This window comes from Larimichthys crocea, chromosome X, assembly GCF_000972845.2.
Source record: "Larimichthys crocea isolate SSNF chromosome X, L_crocea_2.0, whole genome shotgun sequence".
In the NCBI taxonomy this organism is placed as follows: Eukaryota; Metazoa; Chordata; class Actinopteri; family Sciaenidae; genus Larimichthys; species Larimichthys crocea.
This window is the reverse complement of record NC_040020.1, coordinates 29,374,439-29,388,392: the sequence shown is the minus strand read 5'-3', so window position 1 is coordinate 29,388,392 and position 13,954 is coordinate 29,374,439.

The window sequence follows — 13,954 nt, the reverse complement described above, 5'->3', positions numbered from 1 at the left end:
ACTATATGGATAGTTTGTAGTTATATTGATTCTTGCCCATGTTTAAAATCTGTTGTTTAAACCAAAATTCAAACTTCATCTATCATATCTCTAATCTTTAACCTTGACGTTACTGTAGGCATCAGGACCGTGAAGTGAGATAAGTCAGTTATCCAGTTATCTTTGGGTTTAAGTCAGGTTTTTCTGAATCACAGTGCTGAAACTGTGCCATTAAACAAGCTGTCAGGACTTATTTAAGCCTGTAAAGTCCAGTCAGCCTAACCTTAACCCAGCATGGCCCCCTAGACCCTTTTACCTGTGGGTTAATTAATATTAATGGGACAAAACGCAACACAGAGCTCTTAGTTCTTGTTCAGACTCCAGAAGTATGAGAGTGGATATAAAACTATATTGAGATAGATTGTGGTAGTTAAACTTCAAATATATATTTTTATGGATCAAAACGTCAAATAAAACAGAAGAATGTAAAATATGAGATCATATATATATATATATATATATATATATATATATATACACATTATATTTCTAGTGTTTTCATGGGTATCACTGTTTCACCTCATTTGGTATGAAATACTTCATTTGTATGTGTTTTTGTAAAAAATTCTCTCATCATCAGGCAGAGTCGGGTCTTGTGCGTCCCAAACAGCGCTGTGAAGGAGTTGCCCTGCCATGTGCTCCTAATGTGCCGTGCTAATTGCAGCCTTTTGTACCAATTCAGACTCCTGCTCCGCTGCTTTTTGATGTGACTACACTCATTTCTCTCTCTGTCGAGCCCTTGCTCCAGCCATGCGTGGCTCACTGTTTTCTCTGCGAGCCTTTGATAGCGGCGCAGTAGCGTTAATTGTTTTGTACTGTTTGGCGGACACTCCCTGTAGGTGGGCTCCATAATCTATACTGACACCAGAGATAGACTCCTGTGTGATGTCAAGGCCCCCTGCTCTGAGAAAATTGGTAATTAGAAGGCTAACGTTTGGAGCAAAAGATGACTCTTATTTGTGTTTCTGTTTGATGGAATGAAGGAACTTCAGAAACATTGGATTCAAAGTGTCATGATCAACTCTTCATAACATTGGTGACAGATAAGATTTGTTATTTTGTTGGCTTCCTCTAAACTTTCTCATGATGCAGTTTTAATTTCTGTAGCCATCTTTTCTTGGTTTTCACATAATAATACCAAAGTTTACTTACTCAAATTGGTATAATACACAGCAACATGTGACCTGTTGTGCTGAGTGTGGCCTCTACAGATCTTTACCAAGCCTGCAGGAAGAGCACCGGGCTTTGAAGCCAATTCGACAGAGTGGCCAAACCATCAAATGACAGGAAAGGCGTCGGTCACATGAGGCACAATGACCCAAAAAGCCTTTTTATCCATCAGCTAACTTTGTAAAAGAAGCTTCTGTAAAACAGTGGAGCCTTTGTTTTGAGTGTCACAGCCCCCGTGTTATCAACGAAAAATGTTTGGAAAGTCTAGAAGAGCTGCACATTACCCATTCAAGTTAGCAGAGAACCAGACCAGAAGTCTCTAATATGCTTAATCTGCGGGCCAAGCAATGTGGATGTATGTGTGGAAGTAAGATCTGGAAGATCTAACTTTTTTGGCTTCATGTGCCACTGAACTGAGCCCAGCTGATCCTGGAGTTGAAAAATCTTGTAAAGTTTTCTACCACTGTGAAGGAATGCTGCTACTAAACTAATGTTTGTTTGTTTTTTAATTAACAATTCTTTCCTTGATTATAAGATCCATTGTTTGGTCTATAAAACATCAGAAAATAATGAAAAATCCTCATTCATCCCACAAATCACCATGTCCTAAAACTTGAGGTTTCTCTCAATCAAGCTCCCTCTTAAAAAGTTTTATTAGGACGGAAATGATTTTATTGATTGTAAATATACCACTAAACGCCTATTGTAGCTATGAATAAAGGTATCAGTTTAATATCTGTAAGTTCTTATACTTCATGGTAGTTCCTCAGTTAAATAATGGAAGGAGTTTTGTGAGCCTCAACAGGCCGCCAGCACATCGAAGCGGCAGATTCCTAAAGCTTTTTGGTCGGGGCAATTAGCGTCCCAGGAGTCATGGAGGCAGAGGCATGTCCTCCAAGTGAGGAGAGTCCAGGTGAGCCTCCTCCTCGTGATCACTGGCATGTTAGAATCAGTTTAATTGGGCTCTGTTTGATTTTCACCGACGACAGCCACAGTGCCCCTCCACCGCCTCCAAACACTCCCACACACCAGCAGACAGAAAAAATACCCACCTCCTCCTCCTCTTTCTCCTCCTCCTTCCCCAAACCTAATGGCAGAGTGGTGACTCGTCAGAGTTGACAGTGACCTCGCTGTCGGAGGGAGGCGAACGGCTCAGAAACTCCTTTGAAGTGTCAGCGACTTCCCTTTGGTCTGCTTCTTTATAGGGCCACGTTTTTTTTGGTTTTTCTAGGCGAGCAGCTTCAAAACAGATTGACACCTGCAGGCCTCTGTACCGCTGCCTCACTCTCAAAGTGCTTTCCTGATGCCTTCACTGGGTTTATTACTTTCTCTTGTACAGTAAATGCAGTTGTTGAACTACACAGAAGTGATTTAACCTACTATAATTCAGTTTATTTTCTATGTCTGCTCATCTTTTTCCTGCTTTTGTGAAGAAATACTAAACCTACAGACTCCTCCTGAACTTTATTGACTTCTGTCATGCTAATATAACAAAGCCCAAAGCCACACTGAGCTAATATTGATAGCAAAACACACAAACACCTTTTTAATTTAGCTAAATGCAACTTTGCATAGCGGGTGTGGCTGATTTCACATGTGTGATGTGTGGCATCATGAGCTTGAACTATATTAAATGGCTGAACATGGTTTGAAGGATTCATACAATGTGTTGGTGAGTTATTGCTACTTCGGGTGTCGTCAGATTGGATTCACATCTCAAACTGGGTGACACACCTTCACTGCCTGTCACAAACCAGCTCCTTCACTTCAAATATGTTTCTGATTTATCTGTAATATTGTCATCCTGCTTGTCCAACCATGTTAGTCTAAACATGATATGTCTTTCCTGTCTGGAAGAGGGATCCCTCCTTCCATTTTTTGGAGGGTCAGGCCTTTCCTGATCTGAATAAACTGTCAAACCCTTTCAGGCAAATTTGTGATATTGGGCTATATGTATATAAAATGAATCTGACTTGATTTTGCAGAGTTTAGTCAGACTGATCAGTTTGAGGCTCTTCAATGACCAGCCAATTTGATATAGAGGTGGTGAGACCTCTGATTTATCATTGATTCAAGTTATTGTTTTATGCACAATGAAATAATACAATCAGCAGGTCAATGTCAGCATAATGTTTGATAAAACGCTGTATGATTTAAAACTTTGTGGACTGCTGTTGTTAGCAGGCTAGTTCATGTTTACCTTTGTTTTTTCCTGTTCCTCTGATGTTGGCTCCCCCATGAGAGTAAATTTCACCTGGTCTGACTGAAGTTTATATCATTTTTTGGTAAATGTTGAACTGAATGTACCTGTTTAAAAACAGAACAAGGATGTTAAGCTGTACAAGAGATAATGAGGGTCACCCTCTGTAAAGTTATAACTGAATCAAAAGAAAAGAAAAAAGAAAAGTAGTAGAAAAGAGTACACAAGGAAACAATGCCAAGAGAGAGGTAAACAAGAGGGTGGAAAGGCACCACCTCTTATTAAGTGAGTGATGAATGATCACAAGAAATAATTAAATTCTAAGACCAAGAGGCAACAACCACGTTCCTCCAAAGTCAAACATTTTGTAAAGCATTTTTAAAAAATAAAAAGAAATAAAAACTGAAGAAATTAACGTGAGCTGTTAATTTTTTGTTAATTTTCGGTTTCTTTTTATCTCAAAAGACTTCAGCTGTGTCGCAATCCTGACACTTCCGTTAGTAGACTTCTGTGTAGTACACCATGTGCACTGTACTTCCTGACGTAGTGTGCTAATTTCGCCAGGGTACTGTTGCCTCAATTCGAGTTACTTACCAGAAATGACGATTGCAACATATTACTGCTTTTCTATTTCACTGAATTGTAAGTGGGTGGAGCATTATCGTATATTAACACCTCTACAATAAAAATAATATATCATGTGTACAACTCATATGCATATTGTGGTATTCAATGCACCTGCTTCAGCTTCCTCTGCCGCCATTTTCACAATGCTGGTTTTCTATCCCCTTCCACTATGTAGCCAAAATGGCGAATGCTGATGGCGAGAAGTGTACAACGTTCCACACTCAACTTGTTGACTGTTATAACTGCACCATGCGGGTACTCGCAGCCGACTGTATTTTGCTATAATTAACAGTGTTGAACAGTGTCAACCTCAGCTTGAGCACAGGTCTAATCAGCCAGAAAAGGTGAAAACACCTGCCTGGCTGGCTTGCATGTACTTTGGCACTGATTAATCATTTAAGCCTGTTCCTATTGAACAATAATGATTGAACTATAACTACAGATAATCAATTTATAGGAGTCTCTATTTGATTTACAGTATTTCCACTTTGACATGAATTTAGTTCACAGAAGTCATCTGTCTTCATCTAACTTAGTACTGTGCATATTTACTGTGTAAATATTTCAAGAGTAAATTTGTGTTTACATACAACATAACATTTTCATGTTATCACATTATTAGAAAAACACCACAGCAACAAAGTGCAGAGTTCCAGAGATGTAAATTACTTTTAAAGTACATCACATACTTTGACTTCAACTTTTTAAATCCATCCAATGACCATCCAATTTATGGTCATTATTATTTCCATGGCTGCTCTGCTGCTAATTGGAGTGGTTTGTTTCCATAAAGTGATGATAAAAAGAGCTGCAGGGGTGGCGGGGTGCTACCAACTCACCGATGCGTCATGCTCTCTGGACATTTTTCCATTTAAAGAGGCCAATTAGGCCTGCAGACCTCCCCGCTCATCACATGCCGATCAGGTCGAGGGCACAAACAAACACACCCAGGACCCTATTATCCTCCTGCACTCTCCAAAGGCAGTCAAGCAATTTCTTTTCTTAAAGTGATACTCCACCCAAAATCTATCTATTGAGTATCAAACACTCAAACCCCGCAGACTTGAAAAGTGGCTGTGAAGGACTTTACAACTTAGAGTAGGAACTCTGCAGATCACAGTTCTGGCTCTGGAAAAGTATCAAGATATCCTCAGAAACTTCTTAAGGAACTCCTTATGTATGATCCACTTCTGTGTAGTTTGTTTCTAACAGTCTTAGTCTCACAAAGATATGGCATCTTATGTGCAGGTTGACTGCTTTTCCTCAGACTGAATTGCTCCATTCTAGCTCACTCATTGGCTAATCTGACAAACCGCCGATGTTGTATTGTAGTTCACTGATTGGCTCTCTGGCACATCAGTCAGATAGGCGGTGGATAGTCCTTTTGGTCTACATTGTTGTGGAGAAATTGCTGAAGTCAAAGGTCAATGGTGAGGTCAGGAAGGAAGAAAGTGTTCAGGAGCCTCTGATGTCTTATGCTGTATTATTTATTGACGCTTGGCCAAGGAGAATTAGAGACACTCTCAAAGTACATCTTTGGTGCTTGAGTCGTTCTCACATTCTGCCCAACTCATCCTGCTGGATAGACTTTAAACCCCAAGATAACACAGATTGGAGCGTTAACAGTAAACTATCTATTATGTCTAAGAAGGCAGCAACAGGTCTCTATGACCCCGGCCACCACCAGACATCCCAAGTTCCAAAAAGTCATTTCCGGGAGACGGGGGGGGGGGGGGAATTAGTCAAAGAGAATGTCTTTACTCATGGAGGTGTCTCTTCGACCCTGGCCACCACAGTGTTGAGATATGGTGGCACCTAGTCAAAGACAAACAATTAATACTGCTGAGGACCTCAAGGCCCACACGTGACCTCGTGTTACCTAAGGATAGAAAATTCCATAACATACAAAATACTTTTTCACCACAGTGGACAAATTTACTGAATCTACTTTCAACGTGTTTCAGTGTGTTTAGTTAATACTTTTGAAGTTTTTTAGAGTGGCCAGACAAGATTGAAGGTGTTTTGATGTATTCAGAATGAATTATGGACAATGTATGTGCTGGTGGAGTCACATAACATGACCAGAAGAGTATGAGAAGTAAAAACAACATGCTCCTCATTTAATACTTCCATAGGGAAAAGAACTGTGTGGCATCCAGTCAGGTTATAAATGCCCACTGTGTTGGATTTAATGGCATTTAGAGGTGGAATTGGACTAACTAAATACCATTCACCACCCTAAGTGGGAAGGAGAAACGATGATGGCCGCAAGACTCACGGAAAAAAAGGTGAAAGGCCCTATCTAGAAACCGTGTTTAGTCTGTCTGTTCTAGAGTACTGTAGAAATATGACCGTTCAACATGGTGCTCATTTGAAGAGAACAAAAACATGACAATAATTATTTCAGGTGATTATACTATAACTATAATGGAAGCATAGTTCACATTCTGCCATAATCTGTCAAAAGATCCACTAAATCTGACTCACTGGACCTTTAATGTTTTGTTCTTTTCACACACCAGTGAAGCATTTAATATCTTCTGTTTTCTTTCTAACAATGCAAAATCTGTGGACACAAACCATACCACGGTCCTGGTAGACTTCCTTATGTAGATAGACCTGGGTACAGTATCTTGGCCTGCTTAGCAAAAAAGTTAATACATTAGGTAAAGTAGTAAGTTAATTTACAGATCAAAAAACATGGCTTGTGGTCAGATTTTTGGAGTATCCAAATACAAATCATACAGAGAGTTAAATTCTCTGATAAATTAACTTGAATTGTTCTCAATAGCTGAGGTAACTCAGCTGATACAGAAATTACATGAATGCCAAGAAATCAAAATTACACGTGCCACTACAACTTGAGTACAGTACAAATGCAAAAAGCTGTCACTATCAGAAGCTATGTTATGTACACAATAACCAGGTTTGTCATGTTGCATTATTATGATCAGAATTTGAAAGCTTTGATAATAAGGTTGTGTCATGTTAAAACACTCCAGACAATTGTATTTTCGGAAAATGTATGTCAGTGTAAACGTCACAGACGGTGATGAAATGCAAAAACTTAATGTGACAGAATTACTGCAAATAAATGTGAAAGTATTCAAGACAACCAATGCAGGAAATCAGAGGGAGGCACAATGTTATTTTGAGATAGTTTCAGGCTTTAACGCCTCTCTCTCTCTCTCTCTCTCTCTCTCTCTCTGTGTGTTGTGGAATCTGCCCTACATGAAAGCACATAGTTTTGCTGGGGATCTGGGGGCCGAGCAGGCTGGGCATCGGGGTGTTTCGTGCCGCCCCATCAGTTGGTGTTCATGAATCAGTTTGAAGGCAGATCAAAGGGGTTTCTTTCCCAGAGCTGGAGTCTGGTCAGTCGGACAGGCGGGCTCCATCGCCTCAGCTGATGATCGAACCATCAGGCGGAGCCAAGCGTCCTGTCTGTCCGCTACACCGCAGGGATAACTGCTGGACATGGACATGGGAACAATTTGGTTTCTCACTTTGACCTTTTCCCCATGGTGGGTGATGGTGGGCTGCGTGGCTGGATATAACATATAATGGACAAATTATAGTATAGTAACCCTTGAAAGGCATCAGCAGCTCGTTTTCAAGAGGTTTCTGAGACTTTGCATCAACAGACTGTTCTGTGGACGCTGCTTTGACAAAAACAAAGTAACAAGTTGAGAATAAAAAGGGCAAAAAACAAACAGAAACAGAACTGATGCTAACTTGTAGGTAGAAAAACCTCAACAACGTGAACTTTCAGTTTTTCAAATGTTATAGTTATGATGTCATATGTCAGATGCCTCATCCAACATGAGCATAATTTCTCGGGAGACTGAGCTTTTTAGTAAGTGCAAGTTTGTCATGTCAAAGGTATTAACTTTTATATGTCGTAGATTGGTAAAGGATTTTATTTTGAAATCCATTCTTCGTATTTGCCTAAATACAGTTTTGGTGATCGATATGTTCGACTCTCAGCCCAGAGGAAGTGACGACTCCAAGCCTACGAGCAGAGCTGGACTAAAAATGTTCAAATGTCAGTTCATCGGCCAACAGTCAAAAATTGAGACTTGTTAGATAACATTACATGCATCTGGCAGGCAGAAGCAACTTACTTTTTTTGTTATGCATACACATACTGGTGCACCACAAATGTATCTGGCACAATGTGATAAACTATCTTGTTAGACTGAACTTAGACTGAACTAGTTCAAATGAATTGAGGTTTGAACTGATTTCAAATAGACTGAGAATGGTCTTAGCCTGGTTTTCATTATTTTAAGTCCAAGAGCTAAACGTGACATGTGACTTGGACTTTTTACTTGATACCTGAACCTGTATAATAATTTGATTTGTACCTGCTTTGAAAGACTCACGTAATATGTGAGATTTGGATGTGGACGTATTTCAAATGACTTTAAACCCTGACCTGTTTGAAATTGCTCATCTATTACTTAGCAGTTGAGTTGTGTATTTCGACTAATTGACTAAATTTGTACTCATTTCCAATGACGTTTCCAAATAAACATACTTCTGCCTCCAGACAGAAACATCTTGGACAATTCAGCTTTCTCTGTTTTTGATTTTTTTTTTAAACATCACAGCCCAACTGAGCTAATGAACATCAACATTTTCAATTTCCAGGTGTCACCATTCAGGAATTCTGGGTATTGTAGTTCAGACCTTGAATACTACCTCTCACTGCCATCTGGGGCCACCAGGATGCAAGCTCCTCCTGCTCAGCTCTAACAGGACTCCCCCTCCCTCCCTCGGCCTCTCTCAGCTGGCCCTCCTGCAGCCTCGCACCACTCTAGTTCCGCCGTATCATCCTCTCACACACACGCCACATCATAATTAGGCCATGTACCGAGTTCCCTGATAACGCGTACAGTTTATATTCCTTTTTTAATTCCTTATCAGATGCATTGATCGCACAGCGCGTTGACTGATCTGGGGCAGCTGTCTGGAGTGCAGCGATAAGCCACGTGTGTGTGTCTCTGTCTGCAGCTCGCCCTGTGTGTTCAGCCTCTGTAGGGTGGAGGAGGGTGTGTGTGTGTGTGTGTGTGTGTGTGTGTGTGTGTGTGTGTGTGTGTGTGTGTGTGCAGCAGCTTGGGATTATCACCTTATTAGCTCTGCAGCCTCTGCCTTTTTTAACAAGGCTGACACCTCGATGCCTGACATGCTAAAAACCAATAAATGCTCCAAAAGAAGAGCTGTTTGGACAGTGAAATGCTACCGCCCAACATTTGGAGAGAATGGGCAGGTTCTGCATAGAGCTGGGTATCAATAACAATGTAGTACCCGAGTTTGGTACCGTAATTCTAAACACTTTTCTTTGAGAAATATAAAACATCTTCTACAAAATCCTTTAACAAAAGAGACTATGAGGTTCATTTAGTAGCTGTTTTGCAGCTTTCAGTCACATCACAAATTCTTCACTGGCAGATGGAGTTTGCTTGTTCGTCAGAGAATTGTATTTGTCCAAATTTTTTTCTGACCACTTTAAGGATTTTTCATTCATGTTGGCTTAAACGTTTCAGGATTCATAAATCATGTGCTGATGAAGATCATGTGATATGATTAAAAGCTACTAAAAGATGGAGATGTCTGGAAAGTCAAGAATGAACTGTGAAACTCAAATTCATAATTCAGTCTAATAAAACAGTCTGCAACTGGCAAATGTTTTATTTGAATCAGCAACTGTCTGTGTTGCTTGAATAAGCAAACAAGAATACAAATCCCATCTAATCAATACACTTTCCATACTCACTTTCAGTTATATAGTACAGTTCAGTATATACTTTCAGTTTTCTAAATTGGGTGATACCAACACATTTTGTATGTGTATATGTGTTTCGATATCCAGTCCAATCTGACCACCACGCCACCACAATGAACCATTGTATTGAAGCCTGAATTATTATAGATGCATCAAAATGTACACTTTACTTAACACACACAATAATGACTTATGGAAATGCATGGAGTGTTATACTATGATTTCATACTATGGTTGATTGTTCAGGTGTATGTATTGGTTGTATTATAAGCTCCATCAGTCAACCTCTAGTTTATAACTAGTCAAAAGCATCCACAGGACGCTTGTAGTTCAAATTCATTATGAGTCACATCTATAATGTTTTATGACTGTTCAGTCATAAAACATTATGAATGCATTATAATTCACTATGAATGCTGTAACACACTAAAGATGTGGTCTTCACAGAAAGTGTTACAGTTTATTTTATGATTATTGTGGACAAAAATCTCCCAGAAAATTATTTTGATATTGATATAGTAACTAATAAAATTACCTCACAGAACAGTAAAACACACTATAAACACGACAGGTAGACATTGATTATTGTTTTCATGTTTTGAATGGTGACAAGCTTACATTAGCAGCATAAGCCATCGTCAAGGTAGCTAGAGTTAAACAGACATATTTTCTTTGTTCCTGCTCTGGTCACTATTCCTGTATGAAAAGATAGATGTCTTCTGTGGCTGATCAAAAACTGCGAATGAAGGCCGGAGAAGTGTGCCATCTGTATAGAAGACAATAGTTATGGTTATGATAGATAATAATAGAAACTGTGAGACCTGTTGTCACGATGTTCCACCACAATACACAGTAAAACTGGTGTACCAGCACACCTCTACTCTCAATAGCTTTTGCTGCAGCTTTCAATCATTCTACATGGTCTTCATCAGTGTGTGAAGTTTGCTGTCAGACAACACACATTTGTATTGTTTATCACAGCAGCAGAATATAGTTAGTTTGGTGTCTTGGCTCCAACCTAATCAGATGTATACATAGAGATTTTGAGAAGCGATGAGCAAATATTTAAACCCCCTGCAGCCTGCAGATGGGTGATCAGGTGGTGATGGGGCTAGAGAACCGGTGGTGATGCTGATACATAGTAGCAATGGAAATGACAGAGCAGAAGGAGAAGATTTTTGCAGCTTAAATAGATGGACAAATTGCAGTGGTTTGTTTGGATTTGATGATTGTGGCACATTTGAGTACTATATGTGTTGGAGCACGAGTTGCTCGCAGGCATCGCTCCATTTAATATTAATCGTGTTTCAGGAGACACATCCACCTGTGAGACCTGCTTTAACGTTATCCTAATGACAAAAGCAAACAGCATTCGTAAATACAGACCCAGACTTGTTGGCGCCCTGTTATTTGTATATAGTATGTATATATGGAAATGACTTTCCTCTTAAATAACAAGGCAATGACTGAAGCTTTCCCACACAGCAAGTGGATAAATAGCAGGATGGAAGTTCCTTACTCGAGTGTTGCATTGTGTTTGGGTAAATAGTTTACCTACATACACAGATATATGAACAAATGCACATTTGCATGTACACAATTGCCTTGTCAGAAGAAAAGGGGAAACTATTCACAGTTTGGAAAACAAACATAAAAATAATCAACAATCATAGCATCCTATACATACAGATGAGTTTCCAGGAACAAGATAAATGCAACATAAAATACAATACAAGTCCGTATAGCACCTTATCACCTTGGTAGTCTGATGGGTGTGATAGGCACAGCCATTCTTTTTAGTGTATTGAAACTTTTGCAGCTGATCATTACAAAAGTATTTTGTTCAGTGCTTGATAGAAACTCCACTCACTGAACTTAAACATGACCAAACTGAGTTCAACCCACTAACTAGTGAACTGAGATCGGTCAATTAGCTGACAAAACGGTGAAATCCCACCACTTCTGGTGTGACCCATGGGACCTTTTTTCAAAAACAGCATATATGGTAGTCAGTGGCACAAGACGAATCATCACTTGTCAATCAACAGTCAGTTTAAAGAAAAGTCAACAAAGTTACAGTCTGTCATAAAAGATAGTAAAGTTATTTTTGAGTTAAACCACTCATCAGCACCAACATGGCCATCACTTTGGCACATTTCACTTTGTCCTCCCAGAATGAGGAAAAAGTATTAAAATCATTACATGTCATGTCGGATATGTCGAGAGCGGCAGCTACTTAGTTTAGCTCTACTTACTACCAAAGATACTGTTTGCAAACTGAAACCTCAGTCCTACCCTGTTAGGAACAGCACATATTGTATAATTTCTCTGCACATAATTTACAGGGAGAGGGACAGGCTTGAGTGACTGTGTATCAGGAACTGCATGGAAATTTGTTGCTCATCTATAAATCAAAACATACACTCCAGGTATCACAAAGGGGCTATTGTTATCTCTTATGTGATGTGCAAATCCACGTACACACACACACACATGCACTATAACAGAAATGCACAGTCTGATCTGATCTTAGGACCTAAATCCTCTGCCTCTCTCTCTTCATGTGTTGTAACCTGCCTTTTCACTAAACCTTCAGACCGGCCTGAGAATACCTCCAACCCTGAGGGGGACGGGGGGTAGGGGGTGGGGGGAATCATCGTGGCCTCTGGGCTAACGGGTCTGAATGGACTCCCATTAGGACACTGTTATTGGGACTCCTTCATTAGCATCTCTGCCTATTGTCTCCTCACACAATGGCAACAAACAAAACATTAACATGGAAATGGGTGAAATGTACCTAATTAGTTTTCTCTGCTGGTATTGTTAAGCAGAATAAAGATAGGGCTAAATTGCTTTGGGATCCGCCGGTGTGAGCTCTGAAGCCCCACAGCAGCAGCTCTGCAGTGGATTCTGGGAATTCAGCAGGAAAAAACATTTTATCGTTGCGTCCATGTTGACATCTCAATCAAGGAATCAAGAACGAGAGCTGCCCAGCGCTAAACCCAGAGCGTAGTGTTAAAGAAGTTAAAAATCAACTAAAATTGAAATGTTGACATCACAGTGATTTAAAAATACTATTTAAATATTTCTAACCCAGAGGTGTGGCTGAGTCACTTCAGATGTTCCTTTTTCTTTCCAGCTCTACCTTCGACCTACAGGTTACTGCCATCAAGCCCCTCATTATCACATAGATTAATAAAATGGGTTGTAGGTTAAAGTACAGGAAATGGTTAGCAATATGACACAGTATTAGAATAGCAAATTGAGATAACATAAACTCAATCAACAGTGTTTATATGGCTACAACTAGATGATTGTACTTCAAAGCCAACGTTGCTCCAAGACACTAAAACCCATATGTTTGTTTACTTCTGGTGAGGAGGTATACTCATGCTGGTAAAATTAGCTTCACACAGTGTTTACGTGGCTAGCCATCTTGGCAATTGGAAAAAAGTCTGACTAACTCCTGTAATGTGCACATGCTCGAGTATAAGGCTTAACACATTTCTGCCTCCAGTTTGATGACGGTAAGTGATACACAGCTGCTGGAGGTAAGAATAATAGCAATGAACCAACCAGGGCGAGAATATGACTGAAAGCTAACAAACACGGATGTAAATAAAAATATATTTCAAAAAATCAACTTTGGAAAAGGTTTTTGTTTAAACTTTTTGGACAAACTCCAAAGGGCACCTTTAATTTGAAACAAAATGGACCCATGGGAAACCTTTCTGAATCTACCCAACATGAATTAATTAATTACATAGTTTAATTTAACGAGACAAAAAAGACTTGAATGTAAACAAAAAATATGCCACCAATGAATTGGCAATCATGATCAAGATCCAAATTGGCAGTTTGTTTGGTTTGAATTGAAACATTACAAAATGTTAAAACATTGTCTGGAGCAGTTTGTCAACAACACTGAATTTAAGTACTTTTGCAAACATTTTGCAACAACGGGCACAAAGTAAACACCTGTGGGATCACAAATACATGTAATGATCAAATCTGTTGCTTGATCACATGTCTGGTCTACAGTCACAGATAGGTTTAATTGAGACCCAGTCCATTGTCATAATTATTTTATTTTTATATTGCATTTCCTGCATTTTTATGTCATCATGGAGTTA